Source organism: Harpegnathos saltator, unplaced genomic scaffold (assembly GCF_003227715.2).
Source record: "Harpegnathos saltator strain DR-91 unplaced genomic scaffold, Hsal_v8.6 scaffold80, whole genome shotgun sequence".
In the NCBI taxonomy this organism is placed as follows: Eukaryota; Metazoa; Arthropoda; class Insecta; order Hymenoptera; family Formicidae; genus Harpegnathos; species Harpegnathos saltator.
Window position 1 is genome coordinate 560,345 of NW_020230649.1, and position 23,882 is coordinate 584,226.

The 23,882-nt window shown below is 47.9% G+C and overlaps 1 protein-coding gene and 1 long non-coding RNA gene across 2 annotated transcripts in view; one reads left to right on the forward strand and one right to left on the reverse strand.

Moving 5' to 3' along the window:
- The window catches only part of MESR6 (misexpression suppressor of ras 6), a 720,981-nt gene that overhangs the window by 401,653 nt on the left and 295,446 nt on the right, over nt 1–23,882 (reverse strand). The window lies entirely within an intron of this gene.
- The window catches only part of LOC112590421 (uncharacterized), a 186,783-nt gene continuing 164,939 nt past the window's right edge, over nt 2,039–23,882 (forward strand). The window contains exon 1 of the long non-coding RNA XR_003114191.1: nt 2,039–2,105. This is a non-coding gene — a long non-coding RNA (uncharacterized LOC112590421). The remainder of the gene's footprint in view (nt 2,106–23,882) is intronic.

Sequence of the window (23,882 nt, forward strand, 5' to 3'; positions counted from 1 at the left end):
GCGAAAACGAGATAAGAGAGTATCAACTTTGTACTTGCACCATAATGCGTGCAAGAACAATTCTCTAACTTGAGGAAAATTCCTCTTTGCATCTGCGAAGAAGTCGTGACTAATTTCCCAAAATTATAATAACCGTTTTATCAATAAAGAAATAAGCCGTGGTTGCGAGCCGAGATTATTAACATCTCTCTCTTTCTTCGCGGTTCAGTTCAACGCGGATATTTATCACTCTCTCTCTCTCTCTCTCTCTCTCTCTCTCTCGAATAAAAACTCGCGGGCTTGGAAACTTATATCCCGAGAATTCTCTCTGTTAAATGGTCGGTGGACAGCGGCGGGACTGGGAAAAACTTGTCAAGTTCAGGTTGTCAGGTGAAACTTCGCCCACGGCCGGCTGAGCGACGAAGACCAGTGCGACGCGACTTTTCCTAGGTAACGTCACGCACATCGTGTAACGTCGCCCGCATACCTGTACTATTACCTGCACCTGCACACCGAGTGCACACGCGTATCGTTAGACTCGTACAAATCGCAACGAGACGCGTAGCGACGTACAGGTGTGCGCACACACAGGATGCACATCGCGGCGCGATATTTCAGTTGTCGCGTCGCGGACGCGGATACGGTTCTTTCGAGAGAGCTATATTAATTTCGTTCGGCGCTGCCCGTTTTGTCCGGGAGCCGAGCGGAAACCAGAAACAAGTCGCTCGCGAGGAGGAGCGAGGAAGCGACGCGTTAGAGCTGTATCGGTTGCCATACATCAAAGCGTCCTGACGGGGACGAATATATCGGCTCGGCGCGGCGTGTTTTTACCGCGGCGACCGTCGTTTCCGTGTATGTCGCGGCCCGACGTATAAAGCGCGACCGATCCGCTGAAATTTGCATCGCGAGGATCCATGTTTCGACGTATCCCTACTTCCTCCCCTCCCCCGTCACGTGTCTGTAAGCGATCATTTGTACGCGAGGCTTTCATGCATACTGCATATTCCTGTGACATCCAGCTCTGCCCCCCTCGCTCTCGCCCTCGCCCTCGCCCTCGCTCTCATCCTTGCCCGGAGCGCCTATTTATTTCCGTCATTCTCAAACGAATTTTCAAATCAGCGGAAATCTTGTACCGCGAATGTTCATTCGTTATCGCGGCTAAATGAATCGAGCGAGCAGGTCGAAGTGGCCCTTGGAGCAATCCGCGCGATAGCGCAGCGAATTAACTAACCTTTTCGCTCTGTCGTAAGTCCGGCCGGCATGCGACTGTGCAGCACGAACGATCATTTCTTGCGCGCCGTTTGTATAATATATTAACCGCTCTCGGTATCCGAAGATCGTTTCGCAGCGGACTACAGTCGTTGCGGCAGCATTAAGCGAGCGTCGAAAGTTATACGAGGGAGAACAGATCGTATACTGACATTTTCATCGGTTACTCGAGACAGTCGGTAATGCAAATTCTTCAATTATCCTCGGGGCTATCAAGCTCCGCGAAACTTTATAACCTAACATTGTCGATCCGCTGCTGGCGGATACCGTTCTGCGCACATTAATTCTACTATCGAAACTCACTCAATCAAGACTCACCGAGGCGGGAAAATGTGACGCGAGCGCCGAATCTGGAAGCGTGCATTTCGCCGGACGAGCACGAGTGCTGTATATTGCGTGTGTGTGTACTTGTTGCATCTCGCTCACTCGAGCGGCTGTTCCACACGCCGCGACGATGACGCCGGTTACGATCGTCGTCGGGGAGACCTTGCATTCAATCGCATCCGAGTAGAATTAATCGGACACACTACAATAATTGCCCGTCACTGGATTCGGCATTTCCGACGCTCAATTGTAAATTCGTTTCCGACGACCAAAAAATATATACGACGAACACAGAGCGGTCGGAGTCTGGGTGCGAGGCGTTGCAAGTGGCGCGGGTCGGCGCGCGCTCACGGACCACTGTGATTGGTCGGCGTCGCATCGATAGATCGGCTCGCGTTCGATTCGATATACTTCAAGAAACTCAGCGTCGTTGCGACGACGCACATCTACGGTCCTTTCTGCGGTGGATCGCGGCACGGCAAGGTGGTTTCGCAAAGCGGTCCTGTGATCCGTGTAATTATTACCTGTAAATGGTGAGTCTCATGCACAATTTGTTGTCCCCGAGAATGTCTAAAGCGAGCTTCGAACTCGTATTGCGTTGACACATTGTCAAGTAGCCGCTGAGAGCGAATATCTCTCGCGAATTTGACCGTCGGGGGTAGCGAGTAAAACGGCGCGCGTCCGTTACAACATGGCGGCTCGAAAATGAAACGCGAATAATATCGAACGACGACAAGATGACTTCTGTTGACCACCGATACCTCTGTGCACGGTGTTTGCTATTAGTTGGATGAAATGATATAGATGATTATTCTGACAAAATTCTAGCACTAGCTCAGTTTTGTCTAAACGATATAATATTTCAGTATAACTATTATAATATAATGCGTCGAAAAGATGTCGGAACATATTCGGGCAGGGCGCCACGACTGCCGCACGGGATTCTGCGCTCGCATCGCATTCTCTTGCTTCGGTGAGCCTACATTTCTGCCTTCCGGGGCGAATAGAACGTAATTTCATTCGCATTATCTTCGTTATATCCCATAATTCGCATATTTACAAGCCACGTTAGGAAGCTTGACGCGTTATGAGAAAAGAAACTAGGAGAAAGAGAGATAGAGAGAGATAGAGAGAGAGAGAGAGAGAGAGAGAGAGAGAGAGAGAGAGAGAGAGAGAGAGAGAGAGAGAGAGAGAGAGAGAAGAGAATGCCTCCGCGAACGCGAAATCTACCTGCCTCTATTGAGATTTTATTTGTAGCATGTATTTTATTATATGGGCACAGTGAGCTTTCTTTTTTAAGTTAGCCCCTCGTTCTTTGACCATGGGAAAACACGCGTAAATCGTTGCGTGTACACTCGGAATTATAATAATCGCGGTAGTGAAAACTACTCCGGACACGAATATCATAATCTTGGGTCAGTATCATAATTATTATGTTACATTTACACTAATCATACCCGTGCTATTCACTAATTGGTGAACAAAAAGAAGCCGCTCTCTCATCGCGGATGTTGCAACCGACCGCTGCTAGTTTTATTCGGCCTCATTATTAAAATATTTCAAATATAAATTTTATATATTCGCAATAAAAAAGGGGGGAGAACTTTAGGTAATAATTGCATGATAAAAATACTTCTGACCGAATAATTAAAGAATTACGATTATAAATAAATCTAAATGCATATAACCCTTGTTATATATAAAAATTTGTTATATATAATCATTGTGAATATGTTTGCATTTGACATTAATATAATACATATTATCGCGTTGTGCGACTCTTGTCGGTCCACTTTTTTATTTACTTTTTTATTTACACGAGGATAAGTAGTTGTTTTCGGGGTGCGCAGTCACACCTTACATTTCGTTGCCTCTCCACGAAGCAGCTAGTCCGGCTAGCGATATGGAAAATGTTAATTAGTGAGCGAGGTTGCACAACGGGTGTGTCGCGAATTGCGTCAGGCGATTCAGCTATCCGGCATTTAAACGCGCTGATGCAACTGTGAGCATAGTAAAAGTGTAACCTCGAAAAAATGTCGCGATTTTCTCGAGAACGTCTAACGCGAATCTTGGCAATTAGGCGCGGCTTCGCGTCGGAGAACCGAGAAGATTTTAACAAGCGACTTGAGCCTTCTTTCGAGGCAAGACTTTTTCCCCGTTCAAGGCGAGCGCGCGCTCTTTTCCCTCCAGCAGTATAGAAAATATGCACGCGTACGCATCGATGCGATCACGCATGTAATAAGATACGAATACTGACGTGAAACGGCTATACTCTCGGTTCTAAGTTTCAATTAGCAACAAATGAATGGCGCGAATCATCGTCGATATCGTTCCATCATAATTACACGTTGACTCGCACGTGAAAAATTCTATATGTTATTGCAAGTATAGAAGTAAATATATAGTAATGGAATGAAATAAAATTAACACTATGTTCGGCATTTTACGGGAAATAAAACGACGGAATAAATCAGAAAGAGAGCACCGCTATATTCGCGATTTCGTATTTGCGGCAAATCACGCGAAAAATGCAATCGATCGCGCTCACGATATCGTACGGATCCAAAAATCGCGCACGATATCGTCGCGGTCGTAAGCGGATACGTCCTGCGATTTATTTTACACGCCCGGTTAAGAACGAACTGTTTTATAGCGAGGATGTGGAGGGAGGGTGGCTGCGCCATCAAACGAGACGACTCAAACGCGATATCCTCGATCCGGCGGCAGCCGGAAGATGCGCCCGTAGAATCGGACGCTAACAGGATCCTCATAAACGCGGCTGGACTTTTATTCCGATGCGCGAGTGGCTTTTACGACCTCGCGTCTCTCGTCGAATTTCTGGCATTCCAACGATAGCGGGGAATAGAAATATTCTCCGTGTGCGTGACGTCGCGTCGCATCGCGTCGCGTAGCTATCGGTATCGTGATCTTCAAACTAGGAATCTCCCGAGTTCTTTTATCGGTGCGCTGACAAATTATTGTCGATCCTTCGATCGGCGCGACGCGCGAGCAGGGATTTAACGGCCAATAAAAGGCCGACGTACGGCCTTGTCTTTAGCTCCTTACGGCGGGAATCGCGTTCTCGACCCGGTAGGAATCCCGGCTGTGCTCATTGGTAACAAATGTGTCGCGCGTTTTCTCGTAAAAACGCGCGGACGCGCGTTACGCGCCCGAGACAATAAAATATCGCGGCCGCCGATCGGATCGCGTGCGATGGAGCGTTACTCTCTCTCTCTCTCTCTCTCTCTCTCTCCCTCTCTCTCTCTCTCTCTCTCTCTCTCACTCTCTCTCACGGGAAAATCCTGCGTCTGTAATTAAGCTGGCGATATGCGGAGAATTCCGTCTTATTACTCATACAGATAAAAACGTAGGAACGTAAATTGAAGCAACGTAATTAACTACTTCGGTGGGTTTCTTTTTCTCACGAAGGAAAAGATTGATCTTTTTGACGTGACAGTGAACGAAGAACCAAAATTTCGGGTCTTTAGAAGCACATTCGTACGTGTGAGAAATTTCCCTTCAATCAATAACGTCACTGTCAATCTATAAGCAAAATGACGCAACGTGTCATTCATCTCTATTTGCGTGCAGCGGTCGCTACCGTGCGAGACGAGATCGATAGTATGTAAATAATTAGCGACTGATTAGATGTGTTTTGTCGCTTCGAATTGGCCGACTACCGCGCGTGTTCCCCGCTATAATATCGCGGATTACACTGACAGTTAGGCGCGCGCATTAATCGCACGATTATCCGTTCGGCTTGACGATTCCGTCTCTCGTTTACGCGCAATTAGGCAAGCGCGCGCGCGCGCGCGCACGAGGCAATAGCGGTATTCCGTCGACGCTGTGATTTTATTTATCCCCAGGCGAACGACGAGTACCTCTCTCTCTTTCTCTCTCTCTCTCTCTCTCTCTCTCTCTCTCTCTCTCTCTCTCTCTCTCTCTCTCTCTCTCTCTCCCTCTCTCTCTCTCTCTCTCGCACGCTCGCTTACTCTCCGCGGCACGAGAGATCTCGGCGACGAGCGACGGGCAGGGTGGCGGTTCTCTCGAGCATCGATAATATTATTTCACGAAGGGGATTCTCGAACATCAATAATATTATTCCGAGCTGCCTCTCTCCCGACGTTGACTGCCGCCGCCGCCGCCTGCCTCTTGGCGTTGCCGGCGTTAAAGAGTCTGAGATACGCTCGCCCTCTGGCCTCTCGAGCGCGCGAATAGCCTCCCGACGTATTTTCAATTAACGAGCAATCAACGAGCGCTATTTCGTGGCACAAACAATCGTATAAAACGTTCCGGCGCGGACGGCCGCGGACCGGCGAGATTGGCTATTGGGAGACGACGGGGGCCGGCTATGTCGATTAAATCAAAAAGACGCACGGCAAATTCGTATTCCTCGCGACGTGAACGGGGATATTTACGAAGCTGTAAGCAGCCCGGTCTCCCCTGTTTCGTCATTGTCGTCGTCGTCGTCGCCGTTTGCCGTTCGCGTTTCGACGATGCGCAACGTTTACACGTCTTGCACTTTGCTCCCGGCACACGCTCGCACGCTACCGTCGTTTACAGATGCCTAGCGATGTGTCTTCAATTAGCGGATATTAAGCGCACACACTTCTAATGTATCTTCAATTAGCGAGCTATTAAGCGCGCTCCTGAGATCCGGGTAAATTATTTTACGTGCCGTAAAACCTTTGCGTGCGCTCGCGCGGCATTAAATCGAGACGTTCGGTCGTAGAAGAGAGTGGTATTCGGCAGCTCTCGGTGGTTGAATTAAAATACCACGAATTTTTCAAAATGCTCGCGGAAAGTGAAAGCCGTGTACACGCACGAGGCTTACCGATATGCCGAGCGATCAGTCTCGCGCGAGATCGATATATGGCCGTTATTGAACTCCTTCGGCATTTGTAATTAATTTCGCGTGTAACTCCATAATGATATCTTGTTTCCACACGTAAACCGGAGTGCGCGCACCCTATAGGCTGAGAAAAAATAATTAATTATTAATAGTATCCTGAATTTTACGTCGCGTAACGAGAGGGGCGTAATAACAGATCGCGGTGGAGTTGCTGATTATATTAAGCGCGTTCGATTACGAGCACGACGCGGAAGAGAGAGAGAGAGAGAGAACAAACTCGAGAAAGAAAGCTCGAGATAGAAGGAGAAGGAGAGCACGCACGTGTCTTCGGCGAAGCGTGAAAGATCGAGCGCGCGTGGGACGATGGGCCGCGAAAACGGGAGGCGGAAGACTACTGGAAGTCGGCTGGAAGGCCCGGCAGGGCGCAGTCATCCGGCTTTTTCAGTTTCTACCGGCGAAAATTAGATTTTCGCGGTGCCGCCGCCGACGGAATGACTAACGTCCGCCAGACACCTTAATCAAGATACCATCCGCACTCGTTCTCTCCTCGAGCGCGAGAGAGAGAGAGAGAGGAAGAGAGAGAGAGAGAGAGAGAGAGAGAGAGAGAGAGAGAGAGAGAGAGAGAGAGAGAAGTCCATTAACATATTTCACTCTTTAATTCGTACGGCGGCGGCGGCGCTGCGAGTTTCACGGGGCATTAGCGACAAGACGAAGATTCGCGGGCGAGACGATGATGGGCGCACTCTGTTTGTTCAGCATCGCCGCGGAGTTTGGCCAGTTTGTAGGTTCAACGTTGTTACCCGGCCAGAGCACTTTGTTTGCAAAATCGCGTGAATAACGGCACCTACGCCGCAATCCTGCGTGGTCCGTAACTGTGTATTCTTGGATAGCCTCGAGTGAATAATACTCGCGCAATGCGAGTGAAAGACGTGCCGGTAATCGGAGATGGACAAAAAGATAGAGGATAAGGATAAATAAATACTAAAGATTCCCTAAAGTAATATAAAATGTCTGTACGAAATTGATGAATTTTTTTTACATATTTTCTTCAATGGAATTTCTTAATATTCGCGAGAAAATAGGTGACATGGAGATGGACGATGAAGATTCCGAGATATAATAATAATAATAAAAGATGTCTGTATAAAATTTAGGTCTTTTTTCTCAATATGATAATATTCTTTGACGAGAAATCTCCTAATGTCGTACACTCGGCACAACACGACACAAGAAAAATAAATATTCAATAAAAAAAAAAGTATCCAGTAGATTATTATGAGATGCAGCAAGATACGCTTATATCGTCAGTCGTTTAATACCGTGATCGGGAATTCGCGCGAGCAGAAATAGAGTGAAATGGAAGAATTACAATATACATATAGAATGTTGTCTGCCTGTCCATCTTTAAATCGCTGAGCGACATTAATCGTTCCCGTTTGAAGACGCTAGTATCATAAATTGAAAGTAATAGCTCTCGTTGGATTAGATTTATCCCTTGTCATCCGTATAATCGATGTTGGAATCTATTTCTCAACACGGTGATTCGATGTGTGTTTGTCCGTAAAATCGCGCGTATACACAGAGAAATGTATATGTACATATATATTCATAAAGATTCCGAGAGTCGGCCTGTCTGTAAGACGTCAACGAAGGTTCTTACGAAGGAGGAAAAAGGCGGCGATTATCGAGTTACTTTATTCGCCATGCGATCGTGATAACCGCACGAAACTTTTATGAAGTTGCTCGACCGCACGAAAATTTCTGGATATCACGCAGGTTGACGCGCCGTCTCGGGTATCCGGTGGGAACATCGGGTCGGGAGGACGGGGGAAGGTGGACGGTGTTAGGGGGTTGGAAGGAACGGGGGGAGCTTACTTGAATATGGGCTGTAAAAAGTGGATACGCCCACCGCGTCACACCGAGTGTATATCGGCGCGGAGAGTACCAAAGTAACCCTGTGAACGCTTGCCAAGTCGCCGTTCTTGATAGAGTTACGAGGTCGTCGCGGTCTCTTCCTGGGTCTCTCATTTCACGTGTGGAAAGGCCGGTATAACGTAAACCTGACGTTAACACGCCGTACTTTACTGCCGCCGGTTTTATTGCAGACGGAGATACGGCGACACCGGTCGCTGCGCGCGCCCTGCGTGCACTCGTGTGCAAGAGAAAGAGAGAGAGAGAGAGAGAGAGAGAGAGAGAGAGAGAGAGAGAGAGAGAGAGAGAGAGAGAGAGAGAGAGAGAGAGAGAGAGAGAGAGAGAGAGAGAGAGAGAGAGAGAGAGAGAGAGAGAGAGAGAGAGAGAGAGAGAGAGAGAGAGAGAGAGAGAGAGAGAGAGGGTCGTAACGCGGCGACTAAGAAGAAATAACCGTACATTGATACTCGCCGGCCGTGTTAATCACTCCTCGTGTTCTACGCGTCGTTGCGCGAACGATCAGCGTCGCGGCGTCACCGTCGACGCTCGACGCTCGTCGAGGATGACACGGCGCGAAGGCTCGCGACATCCGCGAATACGATCGGGGCGGATCGCGGATGATGGATATAGATACGCCGGACACAATACACCTTTATTGCTTAAGCGCGGGCTTATGATATCCGAGTGTCACTCGAGAAGCGTATCGGATTGCTCGCGTGTAGGACGGTGTGTGTGTGCGCATGCGCGCGCGCGCGCGCGCGCGTTGCTTAATTGGACTTGACTGAAGTAATCGTTTTCGCGGAGATATATATCGCGCCGGTTACTCTATAAGAACTTGGTATGCTCGTTGAGAACGCATGGATTCGTATAAATTGACGCGGCGACTGTGCGAAACATATAGATCTCGCTATCGAATGGCGAAATAATATCTTTTAGCGAAGATAGCAGGTGCTTTATTCCTTCGGAATACTCGCGGAAATGCGGAAGCGTCGCGTAAGCTGACCTTTAGCTTGGAACATTAGCTCATCGTTATTGATGATATTGAGAATACACGTCAGAGTTGATTGCATCGTAAAGTATTTTGACTGTAAGTTGATTCAGCGTGCGCGACAGTCAATTGACATCGACGTATAACGTGAAAAAAAAGATTTCGCTTCCGACATCATAATTCGATATATAGTACCGCGGTGAGGAAACGAGAGCCCTGATAATATTTGTAATCTGCGCCGAACAAACGATCGTCCAACCTTCGCGGATGATTCATCGTGATATGCTATTCCTACATTTGTAACGTCCTTCTCCGATTATGCGCGGAGCTCGTTGTACAGGCGTACCGCTAATGAAGCAGCCGGGTGATTACGCGACGTGAAAGATTCACGGAAGAGAGAGAGAGAGAGAGAGAGAGAGAGAGAAAGAGAGAGACATAAAAGCCGATAAATCTGCGTCCGACATATACAGTGTGTTTTTATTTCAGTGACTGCGTATGGTACAATTTAGGTCTGTTACTATTTACTCCACTATCAACTTACTCTTATTATTAACTGTATTACTATTTTATCCGACATTTCCATTAAAATTTCTAGGGCGGCTTCTCTCTCGGGACTGCGTCTAAAACAATACTACAGGTCACGATCGAAAATTTTTAAGCATTAATTGCGTTATAAAATGTCCGTTCTTTAACCGATTCGTAACCGCGGATAGAAAGGTTTTCACTGTAGCAGTTTATCTGCCGAGACTGCAACATATGTGATCGCGGCTGGGCATACCGCCAAAAATCACTTTGGACGCATTGTCCACGCCACGGAGGTTATTAGCGAGAGCAAACGTGGAATCCCGATTATTCCGAATTCGGTTCCGGTCATATTCTCGCGGGAAGAAATCATCGCGAATATCCATTCGCCTGGACGCGAGAAACGCAAACCGTACTGTCGTAAATTCGCTTGAGAAAGACGCGAACGTGAATAATCGGGAATGCGTGACGAAGTAGTTGAACGTGGCGCGGTCGGAACTGTAAATCACACTTCTCTCGATCCCGAAAAAAAGCCGAGGTGAGCGTTAAATTCTGATTTATGGGCGGATATTAAGTACGCATCAAATTAGCCGATAGCGGTGCCAAAACACACACAGGCGGCCTGTCATCATTATCTTCGTCAAATGTCAGATTTTGTTTCGTTTTGGGACGGAGCAGACATCTTTGACGAAGGAAGTGTTGAAGTTCGCGAGGGAGGAGTGAGAGAAGAAGACTGAAGACTGGAGAGAAGAGAGAACGAAATTCGCGCGCACGCGAGAGAAAAGCAGTTCTGAAGCAACAAAAGCGCCGATTCTTCCGCGCTCGAAACTGCACGTATACATCGATATTCGTTGAATCTCTCTCTCTCTCTCTCTCTCTCTCTCTCTCTCTCTCTCTCTCTCTCTCTCTCTCTCTCTCTCTCTCTCTCTCTCGCAATCCTCCCTGTGACTTCTCGTCTTTGAAGGGAGAGAATAAGGCGACGCAAGACGCATTGGAGCAGCTCGTGACTCCCCGAGTAGCTGCTAATTGACGAGAAACTACCAGCCGATTTATTACACGGAGGCCATTTGACGCGTCGTTCCGCACATTCTGTCGAATCAAATTCTTTCGGCTAAAGGAAATTCTCTGTGAATAATCGTGTGAATAATTGAACGTACCCACGCAAGTCTGTGCTAATTAAGCCTCTCCGCGCTGCTAGAATACCTAATTATTGACACTTGCAATTAGGAAGAAATTATTACCGCAACATGCTATTAATACTTGCAATTGTGTGGAGATTATTATCGCGCATATAGACGGGTCCACATAAAGTAGCATAGTAAATTAAATCAGACATCGAAAGACATAATGCATCGTTGGTTCGCTCTTGATCTAAATCGATTCCAATCGCGCGAATATTTCATAAAATCAGCGGCCATTTGTGCCGGGTCCGAATAACTCGTTATTAAATCGTTAACATAATATTTGGCAGATCATAATGTATTCACGCTCGCCGACGTTAAATCCCCCTTGCGGAAATAAATTTCGATTCTTTATTAACCGTATATTCACATAAGCACATTCGTGTTCGCGCACACGTATGCACACATATCCACGCGCATTATACCTCGGCTGTTACGACACATAACGATCGGCGAAGAATCCTGTTTATTTTCAATTGATTCCGTGCTCGGAATTTCTGAAGCTTGCGAGCTAGCTATCAAAAACTGGTCGATCGCCAAACTGGCACTATTGAGACGAGGTCAACAAACCTTGTCTTTGTCGTCTGATTTACCGTCGTTTACGGCGTAGCGCAAAAATTCCCGTAAATTGCCCCTAATTTAATGTACAGTTGGACGCGTCGCAGTGATGACTGAGTATCTTCATTTTAATTTTAATTGCACACAACGCGCTGCAACGCGATCTATCCACCCTCTCCCTTTCTCTCCTTCTCTTTCTCCCTTTCGATTTACAAAGAAATTAATTCCTATATCTCGCCTATAAATTTTCGCGGTTATTTATGCCGATTATTTTCACTCACCAGAAATAGATAGCTATTCTATTTGTCGATTTCACGACCGACTTTTTTCCGATCGAAAGTGCGTTGTTATTAATTAAACTGATTATTAATTAAGAAATTAATAAACGACAGTTCTTCGAAGGTGCGCGAACATCTCTAACGAAATTGCTCGAGGCTAGGGTCTCTTTCTATCAGCGGGACAAGTGTGAGCAGCGTGTCTAATGCGAATTAAGTACGTTCATCTGTTTAGAACACCTCTTCTCTCTTCCCTCTTCGTCCTCTCGCCATCGCACAGGGAGAAGATGAGTTTCTCGACGCGGAGATTCTATATTTTCTGTCTACCCGAATAATCTTTCTAAGAATCTCTAAAGCTTGTTCGCGCCGCGTGATTTTTTAGTGATATCTTGTGTCACGGTTCCTATCAAATATTCTAATCCGCACGTAAATCTCCGGAGAAAGTTGATAATATATCGTCATTCTGCAGCAGCGAATAAAATATATTGTTTGCCGATAAATCTTATTTTATCAAACAATTTTGAATTAACTTGAGCTTTGTTTGCTATTATTCACGTATGCGATACGAATAAAAACATTTCAAACGCATATCGCAACGAGACACGTCATAAGCATATCATGCCAGAAATAGCAAAGCGCAAATATAATTTAACATGCTCGAGTTACACGACGTCGCGCATAGTCTTCGCGTTAAGGGGTCAGACTGAATATAGTTCTATTAATTGTAACTTAGTTCCCAACTTTTGCTCTTGGCAACTAGCTGCAACTGTTTCAAACACTCCGACTATAAACCGTCACATTTGCAACTAATGAAAATCCATTGCTTCTGCGCCGTTAACCCAGCGTTAATCTAAATTTTGCTGAAGAACGAAAAGAACGGCTTTTCAGTAAACGATACTTCGTACATAAAGATTTCTTGCTCGTGAGTTTCGATACCAGCGACTTGAGATCTGGAACGGCGTTCCGTACATTGGAAAATTGATTAGATCGAACGCGGTTGCAGAGACGTGGTAGCGAGCGTTTCGGAAACGCGGCGATTGCAGAAACGACGGCGTGGCATCTCGCGCGACGACCTTAATGGATACGTGGTACAGCATTTACAAGAGTAATGCTCACGAAAGGTGCTCTCGCATTAGTTTTACAGCAGCGCGCCATTACTGTCATCGTGCCGACGCGAAGGACGAAGTGCACAAATGCCTTTCTTAATGGCCGCGATGAGGTACCTGCCTGCGACCTGCAGATTTCGCAATTGCACTCGCGGCATGACAATCAGACATCAGGCGAGTGAGTTGCGTCGGCACGCGTAATCGCCGACTTCTCGGCTGTATGCCGGTGCTTAGGCGCAGCTATCGAATTAGGAAATTAATGGAAATGTAAGAAGCTCGAGTTATTTGCTGCGCGAAAATCACAGTAAAAAATCGATATTCGAAGGTACAGACATAGCAAGCGAAATATCTCTACCTAATCGTTTTCTTTATTCGTTATTGTTAATCCTCGATGAATCAATTGTCGAAAATTCGCGAGTCGATTGAGAAAGTCGTTTCGAAGCTGCCTGCGCCCGCCGTCCGAACGAAACCTTCCTCGTCGGGAGCCGTTTAATTTGCGATACCGTTCAGCTCGGTATTTAAATATAATAATACCGAATGTAAAAGGGGAGTTCAAGAGTTTCTCCCGTCAGGTGCTTTACGCACACGTGTGTGGTTATCCCATTTACCGGTTCTCGCTCGGTTACCCAAGAGTGTTTCTCGACACGCACAGCCTCCGTCTGACTCGCGTGACATCGGTTACACCGTATTCCGAATAACATGATTTTCGCAGTTAATTACGGCTTGCTGCATCGGGCGATGTGCTAATGATCTCTAGTACCTCAGCTGCACCGTCGCGATCATTACCGTCCAAATACGCTGCATCACTTTTAACATCGACGCCGTGTCGGGTGGGCAAAGATCGCGTGATTCGTAAACATAAAGGGGATATGTATGGTCTATCAATGTGCTGTTACATCGACGCTCGACATCAACACCCCTCAGCTATATATACGTGCCGAGCAGCCGAGATGACGAGCAGTAGCGTGTGGCTCTCGTATTTTAGTACCGTGCGTTTAGGAAGCTGAGCGACTCAGGCCGGAAGTCTTCATCCCGACGCGCGACGGTTCGCGATGTGGCAAATGAGGTGACTGCGGCTCGACCGAGGAAATAATTATCACCGCCGGACACCGACACGCGATAAACGCTCCTCCTTTCGGCGGATTAGACGCCGTGTCTCTATTCGAATTCGAAACGGTGCAAACGGCGAGCTCGAGTTACGCCTGCAACCTGGCCAACCTAAAAACTCGAAATTCTATGTCGCGTGAAGACTCACACGCGCGTAGAATGAGATTCGTCGAGGAATCGGCAATTCCGCGAACCTCGTCTCTTTCCGCTTGCATTTGCAGCCGCGTTTGAGGCGTATCGAAATGCGAACTCAGACGTGTTAAAACGCTCGAGCATTTACGACGCGAGATTTAACCCTCTCACAATCTGGGCAGCCACTGTGACAGTGTGACAGAAGTTTTGCATTTGCACTCTCCGACACGTACGAAAAAGTTTTGCACGGGGAGAATATTTTAGTAAAAATTACAATAAAATTTTGCTTAAAAGTGTTGACACACGCCTGTGATGTTTTGCTACTAATATTTTAATTATTTGAATATTTTGTTTCGTTTTTATTGTTTATCACTTCTATAGTAACTATAACGTATCGACATAATGTAGCTTTGTAAAAAAGTTCAAGTATAATTTGAACATAATTTTTGCTACACATTTTCCACGTATAGTCCAGAGATTGTAAAAGTCGTCTAAACTGTAAGAGAAGAATGAGAAACGTATATTTCCTTTCTCCTCGTAAGACCGCGACGATCTCGCAGGCGATCATCAGCCAATTTATCACGTTAATTTCCTCGGCGAATCGGCAATTACACTCTTACGGCAGGGAGAGGGCTTCGTACACGTAATCGTATACAAAGAGTCTAAAGTAGCTTTTACCGGCACGCGACACGCCAGAGGGGCAGATCAACGTCTTTCCCACGAGATCGATGTCATACGGCGGCGACGAAGCAGCGAAAATTACTCGTCGAAGCTGCCGACGAAGTCGGCTGGAGTTGCCGTAATCTCGATCGAGAGAATGCTGGCGCCAAGTCACCGCGCCTCTGTTCTTTTTCTCTCCTCGCCCCGGAACGCACACGCGCACGGTCTTTTCCATGACGCGGCGATCGCGCGTGGTCGTCGTCGCTCGAATGTCACTGCGACACGCATTCGTCGCATATAATTGCCCGCGCTACGCATTGTTTCGTTTTTCCCCGTTCGTCCGCCCGTCGTCGTGGTCGTCGTCGTCCCGACCCCTCGCGCTTCTCCGTCATCGCGGTCGCGCTTGGAGAACGCCTGGCCGCCCGGCGATATTTTCGGCCCGTCTATTTATACACAAACGACGAGGACCGCGCCTTCTCGGTCTCGGTGCTCCGTAGGTGACGTGGAGTTCGGGTCAGAGGACACACCCTGGAGAATGTCGCCGGGGGAAAAGAGTGCATCGTAGCGCGGTACACGCGCGCTCCCGGTGCGCGTGTGGTCCCGATTAACACGCGTTCGCCACCGCGTTTCATCTGGCAAACCCTCCTCCCCCATCTATCCCCTGTCTCTCTATCCTGTATTCTTTTTTTTACGTAATTGTGTAAAACAGACTGGGTTTGTTTATGGCTGGACGTAGGGAGGAAAATTACCGCTGTCGTACATACGCGAGACTGCTCTCTCCCGTGAGAGAGATCAGCGCGTCACACGTGTGTGACGCTGCTGGCGAACGTGTTAAACCCATAGACCCTTAGGACCGCTCGAATACGAGACAATCGTTGTGTGCGGACCTGGCCTCGCTTCCACGTTTTACGATATTAACCCTTTAACGACGGTCGTTACTTTACACTGTATAACCTACCGTGTGTATATTTATATATAACGTCGTAGTCATATCTAACGAATTAACAAAATTTATATTTACGATATCAGGAAAGCGAATAAATTTAGTAGCAGTGAACGTTGACCGCTTACAAGTACGGAACGCCCCGTTTCGGCTTCGGATCTTTCAATCTTCCGCAGGTTTATGAAACGCGAAATATTTGGTAGCTACTTGATGGCGTCCCATGGACAGGAAGATCATCTGTAATTTTTTATGTGAGTTTCAGAACGTCTAATGCGCCACGAGGACGAATTAGTTTCTCATTTTTTTTTCTTTATAAGAAAATTCGCTCATTGGACAAGACAGACGCGTTTTAAAACTCGCATGAAAAATGACGGGCGATCTTTCCGTCCGCGATTGCGCGATTGGAGGAACGTTTTCGCCGTGGAAAGTCGCCGATTCGCTGCATTTCGTTTTGAGAGATTCCCGCGACAAGCCAATTCCGCGGCGTGGCACGAACGTTAACGACCACGGTGCGGGAAATTTACGGTTATGTGGAAAAACGCGTCGCACTGCACGGTCGCCGCCTGCGTTTTCGAGAACGCGTCATCACCGCCGGGAAGCTGGCTCCTACCGCCGTTTGTCGAAGCCGCTTACTACTTGTTTCGCCAACGGCGTCTCTAGGAATAGCTTTAATGGTGCCGCGTGTACGTACGCGCGTGAGAAGAATCTCGATATTTTATGGCGGCGATTACCGTTTAGCCTGTCCGTCGCGGCGAAATCGCGAGAGCCACCGCGAGAGCGTCGTCGCTTATTTTCATCATTAGGCTGTGACTAATCTACCATATTACCGTGACGAGACGCGTCCGAAAGGCGTTCCGCCGAGAAATGCGTCCACGCGCGCGTCCACAGCATGCCAGAACCCCCAAAACTCTGCGTGTTGCGCCCGCAAGAGACACGTGTGAAAAGTTATAACGTCGTTTGCGTTTGCATTTTCACGCTGAAAACGTAAGCGGATCTGGGTGACCGAAATTCGAGTCAATTTCGATTTCCTCGGACATATGTTCTCTCTCTCTCTCTCTCTCTCTCTCTCTCTCTCTCTCTCTCTCTCTCTCTCTCTCTCTCTCTCTCTCTCTCTCTCTCTCTCTCTCTCTCTCTCTCTCGTCATCCGTCTCGAACGATCAATGATTCCCGCGAACGGAATTCGGAACAAAAGTTGCTTCAGAACGGGAAAGCATTCGCGGAGAATCGGAATGTTATTTTCTCGTGACATGAAAAGCGAGAAAGCGAGTCTCTCGCAGACCAGCTCACCAATTGCCCGACTCCCGAGTGAATCACCATCACAAATTGCAATTATGAGATCATTCTCTGCAGATTATATGACTGGGGTAGGCGACTTCAGCCATTGTTTACACCCGTCGACTAATCCCAAAGGCGAAACGTGGGCGTGCGCATTTGTTCTCCGCGATTTCGTCACGTGAGACGATAATGGCCACTCGAATAAACTTGGGTGTGTGAGATAATGATTTACAATAACGAGTCGAGGTGAAATTAGAAAACCGTCCCAGACCCCACGTAACAATTAGGCGTTCTCGGCGAGGAAGCGAGCGATCCGGAGGGTGCGAATAAAGACGTTGGTCGCGAGCTCCGCTAAGCAACACGCGCGTCAATCTTTCATCCGCGGGGCAGGGTGGAAGAAAGGGAACAGAGAGCGCGTGTAACTTAGCGGACGCTAGATAGAACAACGGGTTCGCAAAGTTCCTCGAGTCACCGACGCGTATCCTCAATTAATCACGGCGACGAGGATCTTTATCACGCGGAAGAATGTAAACATCGTTCCCAGCGGTACACGACGACCGATCACGGGGACTGTCGCCGTTTTCTATTAATTCCACGGTGTTTCCTCCGCGATTTCTCGGATCCCGATAATCGCTGCTATTGTCAAAAATTATTTATCCGCGGTGACGAGGTAATTGTCACCTCTCGCACGCTCCTCCAACGTCGTTGTGTCCGGATAGTTCTTTTCTTCAAGTTTCTTTTCATATGAGACATTTTACAATATAACCCTATATATCATTATAAACAACATGATTTCCGCTTCTATTTACTAGTAATAATAAGGGGCAGCTTGTCTACATTGTTTGCTAGCGTCCAGAAAAAAAATCTTAAATACAAATTTTTTAATATATGATTGATCTTTTTTCAACAAAATCTTTTAAAAACAAATCTTCTTCGGAAGGTATTTACGAACGTATTCGATGCACTCGCGGAAAATAAAACTTGCGAATTTGCTATGTGTGTGATCGAGGTATTCTATAAACAAATCGAGCAGCGTGGCAGGACTCGGCTCTGTAGTGTTTCTCAAAAGAAAATTTACTTTTCCAAACTTTGTTGACGCGTGCGGCGTGAAATGCGCAAAAACCGCAACGATAACGAGCTACGTGCCTCCTGGTTTCAATCAACGACGGAGTCTCGAAATGTCCGTCAACGCTATTCGTCGTCGGGGCTGTGTGCGAGCAAAAAATGATTTGTCTGCTCGTTTGCGTCACTCATCCTCCCCCGGCATTCCCGGTGTGAATATCGCCGGCTGCCGAGAAGAAAACGGATCGATGGGAGAACGACGATCTGCGTGCGATCTCATCGGTTTGTTATCTTATTATATTTCGCACGATAGTTTGTTATTGCGAACCCGTGCATGTGCGGTGCGCGTGTATACAGCCCCGTCATTAATTGCAACCTAGCCGTCGCACGACGCAGCGAACGCAGCGGGAGAGGAGCAACTCGGGATATGAGATAACACTTCGGATCGTCGGTCGAGCGATCGATACGCGCTAATAGAAAATCAACGAGAGAAATAAGCAAAACGTGAAACAGAGAATAGGAGGGAAAGTCGCGCTCACGGTAACGATGTTGAAATCGCCGCCACGACGACGACGGCTGGTGCTCGTCTTTACGCCTTCTCGTCTTCACAGATTGTCGCGCGAGGAAATTGACAAGTGTGGAGCGAGATATCGCCAACGATATAATTACGACCCGATTATCACTCGAGCCGCGCGCCATAATGCGGATAAGCGACTGCATCCGCAAGAGAGAGAAGGAGAGAGATAAAGCCCCCGAGATGTTTCCAATTAAAATTTTCTCTCGGCAATGTCGTGCATATTCAATCTCGCCAGTGCAAGGAGCTCTTATTGTTTTCAACGGATACTTTGCACGCAGACTACTAATTACACGTTATGCGATAAATGCCTCGGCGGTTTACCATCAACTCGATACAAGTTAAATATCATCGAAAGTTATCGACCTGTGACGCCGAGATTACCGTCCGTTTTAGTCGTGTACGTTCGCTCTCCATCCCTCCTCCCCCCCCCCTCTCTCTCTCTCTCTCTCTCTCTCTCTTCTTTGCTCTTTCCTTCTCATACAATTTTCTCAATTTACATCCCAACACGTAGTAAATATCGACGTTCTAGCGGAATTAGTCCCGAAGATGATTCACAATCACCCCAACTAACGCCAGAGTGCGATTCCTTTTCTTTCTCTCTCTCTCTCTCTCTCTCCCTCTGTTTCTCTTACGCGCATAATCGCGGTCACCTCGCGAACTCGTTCGTCCTCGTCAAAGTCGCGGTTCAATACCGCAACTGTCGGTCCCACAGTCTCCGCGTTTCCGGAAAGCGCAAACAGACGATGGACTTCCGTTCCTAAAGCGTTTCCGTGCGAAGGCGAAGGGTGATGAAGGGGAGGGGAATATCCTGTACCGTGACAGAAAATCCCTAAAAAACGCTATCGCGCGAGAGCGAAAGTAAAACATATGTCGAGCCAATCAACCGAAACCGGCTGTAACTCGACACCGCACGGCATTTCTGTGCTTTAACGTCCATTGAAATGCTCCGGCCTGTCTATTTTCTCGCTTCTTTGAAGAGTGCCGTAATGGCCGGTCTGTCTCACCCGGTTGACATTCTAATGCCGCGCAGATAAATTGGATTGGCATCTCGGATAGTTGGGATTGGCCGGGCTCCAGCGTCGAATGCCTTGATTAATACACCGGTAATTAGTTACCGGCTGCAACCGCGAGTTACAGATATTATTATGCTAATTACGTCGACGACGTTGAGTAATAGGCTGCACGTGAAGCAACGGGACGAGAAGCGAGCGGCCCACGTTCTCGCCATTTGCGGCAACCGCGCGCGCCAGCCGTTCCGTCGAACCTTTGGAAGCCAACAGACGACCTTGAAAAATATCGAACGTACGTAGCGCAAAAGTGAAAGGATCCGCCGGTCGTTCTCTCTCTCTCTCTCTCTCTCTCTCTCTCTCTCTCTCTCTCTCTCTCTCTCTCTCTCTCTCTCTCTCTCCCTCTTTCTTTCTTTTTCTTTTTCCCTCCCGCGTTTTCTCTCTTTTCCCCTCTTTTCCTCTCCTTTTCTTCACACACGGACTCCTTGTATGCAAATCGTAACACTTGTCCGTGGAATGTACGTTTGTTTAGCGCAATTATTCCGCGATCGTCAATGAATGACTCACGAGATATCACCGCTACGAAGAGAGAGAGAGAGAGAGAGAGAGAGAGAGAGAGAGAGAGAGAGAGAGAGAGAAAGAGAGAGAGAGAGGGAAAGAAAGACGATGTCTATCCTAAACGCTTTCATCGTCCCTCGTCGTTCAATCTCGGTGTAAGGCACAAACTATTAATAACCTATCTACGTCATTGTTTGCAAATTATACGATGAGACGTTGCTCGTTTTACCATCGCGATTCACATCTTTCTGCGAATAGCAGCTGAAACAAAATGACGCAGCTTCGAAGTGCACATCCGTCGTTACTTCGACAACTTTGATCGGCGCTGAAAGAGAGACACTCGGCTCGAGACTTGGTGCAACCGTAAAGGCAAACATTGCTACGAAAGAATGCAATTTCCTCACGACCGAAGAGCTCTTACGCGCTCGGTGTTCGAATTGCTATCTAAGCAGCATCCAAGTACCCGCGAGAGTTCCGACCGCGTCTCAGTCGCGAGTCTCGATCGCATCGTGATACCGTCGTGTCTCGAGGTAGATTCTCAACAAGTCCGATCGCGGAAAGTCTCGCTCGCACATATTAGACACTGGATCGAGTCTCCGAGTAATTCCCGAGTAAAAAGGGTCCGAACACACGCGGAACGGAGGTTATCGATACATGCCGTTTAAGGTGCTCCGCAAGTCGCGCTGCGCGCGCACGTACGTATACGGCTAACACATGTGTGCGCCTCGATAATATTCCTAATAGCGGCTGTGGGAAAGGAGTGCGCTCCGGGCAAGAAAAGAAGTTCGAAACAATTATCCAGACTAAACCTGGACGGACGAAGAACGATGTTAACCGCGTGCGCGCGAGACCGAAGCACGAAGAGCGGCTTCTCTCCGGCGAAGGGTGGCGGCGGCGCAGGCAGGGGCAGGGATCGGGGGAGAGGGAAATAAAGAGGGCGAAGGAACGGCAACAAAAATGATTCGGCTCCGAGCAACCGGAGGCTCGAACTTCTTACACGAGTTCTCGCCAGTATTTACGATCGTGTCGACGAGACCTCGTTGAGCCTCGGAGATCTGCGCCGATTCGAGAACAAAAGGGAGCGAGAGAGAGAGAGAGAGAGAGAGCGGCCATCGGCAATGCGAGGAGAAACGATCGATGCAACCGACGCGATAGACGATCAATCGAACGAACGAGCGAACGAGCACGGATCATCCGCCAAAATTCTCTCGATCGCAACCGCAGAATCGAATTCCGCTGTCGGCAGCATCATCGCGACATCGGCTGCCAATCTTCGACCGCGCGCTTCTTCTGCTCCGGCACGTACGCTCATTGACCGTCGAATCTCGAGGCCGTTAGAAATGTCGTGCTGGTATTACGGTCGCGTTAAAGCACGTCAGACGATGTTACGGGCGATTCGAACGACTGTCCACGGACTGTCGCGGCGCGAACAGGTACATGCGAGCAATATCAAGCGGACCGCTGTCTCTGCATCGTGAAAGTTTTTTCCTTTTATTCTCCTCGAAGCTTGATTATTGTTTGGAATGATAAAGTTCAGAAAAGGAACATTTCTCTTTTCTCAATCTTTGCTCACATTTTGGCTTTGTTTACAAAATCATATCAATTGAGGGGGGGAATTATTAAATTTATTTATTTTATATGATAATTACTTATTGCAAATGCATTGCAAGTACAAACTGTTTGTAATTGATAAACAATCGGGTTGATTCCCGTGTACGTACGCGAAATGGTGCGATCACGCGTACAGATTTTTCATATCTCGCACGACGGAGGAAGGATTGATTATAAGCTGAGCCTCTTCGCAATGAAATTGATCCTATAAGTTTTTATGGTGGTAATTGACTTTTAATCGGTTCCAATAAGCGGCTCTGAAGATACGTCCTGCGAGAATGAAGCGATAAAAGGGGCCGGCGGTCATTTCAGATCAACATCTTCGTCATTACCGTCATCGCCTCCATCCTTACCCCCAGCGCCGCCACCGCCCCGCTCTCATCCCATCCCCATTATCGTCATTATCATTATTTTCGTCATTATTATCATCGTCCGCATCGTCACCAATTGACGTGTAATCTGCTGTTAATATTATCAAATATCTTTCCCTTCTGATTCGAGTCGTGGGTCGATGCTGTTAATGAACTGCTGCGTGCTCAACAAAACGCCCTTTTTCATAGTGACGAGATATTTTAGCTTTGACAATTGGCTAGATTTTGTCCGTGAGCTTATCGATTTCGCAAGAAAAATGTTAACGGTCGCGCTCGTGTCGAAGAGGGAAAAAATACGATATGGACATTCAGCTTCGGTCGATTCTTGTCCTCCAGTACAATCGCTGCCAGCGATACTCAACTGAAACTCAAATTTGTCGATCTCCCTCGCGATCGCCACGCAACCGAGCACATCGCCGCGTCGAACGCGTGCGAAGAAGGCAATCGACGGGGCAAACGACGAGGTGATGCACGCGCAGCTATCCGAAATCTCCGGGCCGTTCGTGTTCCGGGACGTGTGGAAGATACGCGGATGCCGGGTTTCTCTCGACAATCAGAAACCTGTTTCCAGAGTGGAGTCTCTCTCCCGGTCGGTCGGCCGGCCGGCCCGCTGGAACCTCTTTACTGTTCGTTCCTTCTTTTCTTCCTCCTCGTGTTCCTTTTCCTCTCGCTCACTCGCTCGCTCGCTCGCTCGCTCGCTCATCCGCCGCCCACCCCGCTGCCTCCCCCCACGGACGAGGTTAGATGAGGATCGCCCCGCGTTCATCAATCATCCATTGAAACGTAACCCGTGGCGTTCCATAATTAACGACCTCGCTACGAGCTCCGAAGAGGTCCCACGCCCAAACGAAACCTGGCCCGTTCAACGTAGCCTACACCTTGAGATACACGGCGGATTGACGCGAAACCGAAGACCAGATTCTCTTACTACTCCGGCCTTCTCTGTCGCGCGAGTCCGCCTTGCGCTTACGGGGTGCATGTCCACATACGCGTGTGTGCGTGCGTGCATGCCTGCGTGTCTGCTTTGCGTTTTGACTCTCGGATTTCGGTGGGAGCGTCGAGAGACGTTGCTCGGCCGAAGCTCGAGAAGCTCCTCGTCTGCAAAACATGCCGGCAACACGCGATTCTCACGAAAACGCGGTGCAATTCCGAGAGGGAGGTGCGAGGTGTGAGGTGTGAGTCGCGATATACCTGGCCCACTATCCATCTCGATTACTGTCGGGTCGGTGAGTTGGTGTCGTTGCCCCGGTGTCGAAATTTTGGACTTATTTTCGACCTCATCCGTCTAAAATCTGTAGATCCCTGGAGACCAATAGACATTTCATTTGCACGAGAGCTGAGTTCTGCTCAGCGCTTCCAAATGGCAATAGACGCACAATTTGCCACTTGTAAGTCGCCCCTCTCCAGGTTGAATACAATCCAAAGACATTGATACGGGCTTCAGGGTATTGAATTGAATGGGATATTGCGGTCGACAGTAGGATCGAAATTTCAACTCGGCTGCGCATATAATCATCTCATATACATAAAACGTATGTAATCATAATAAATAGCTGCGCTCAACGATGCGTACCGAACGCTGATAGTTATAGAAAAACGTTTAAGATCTACAGCCCT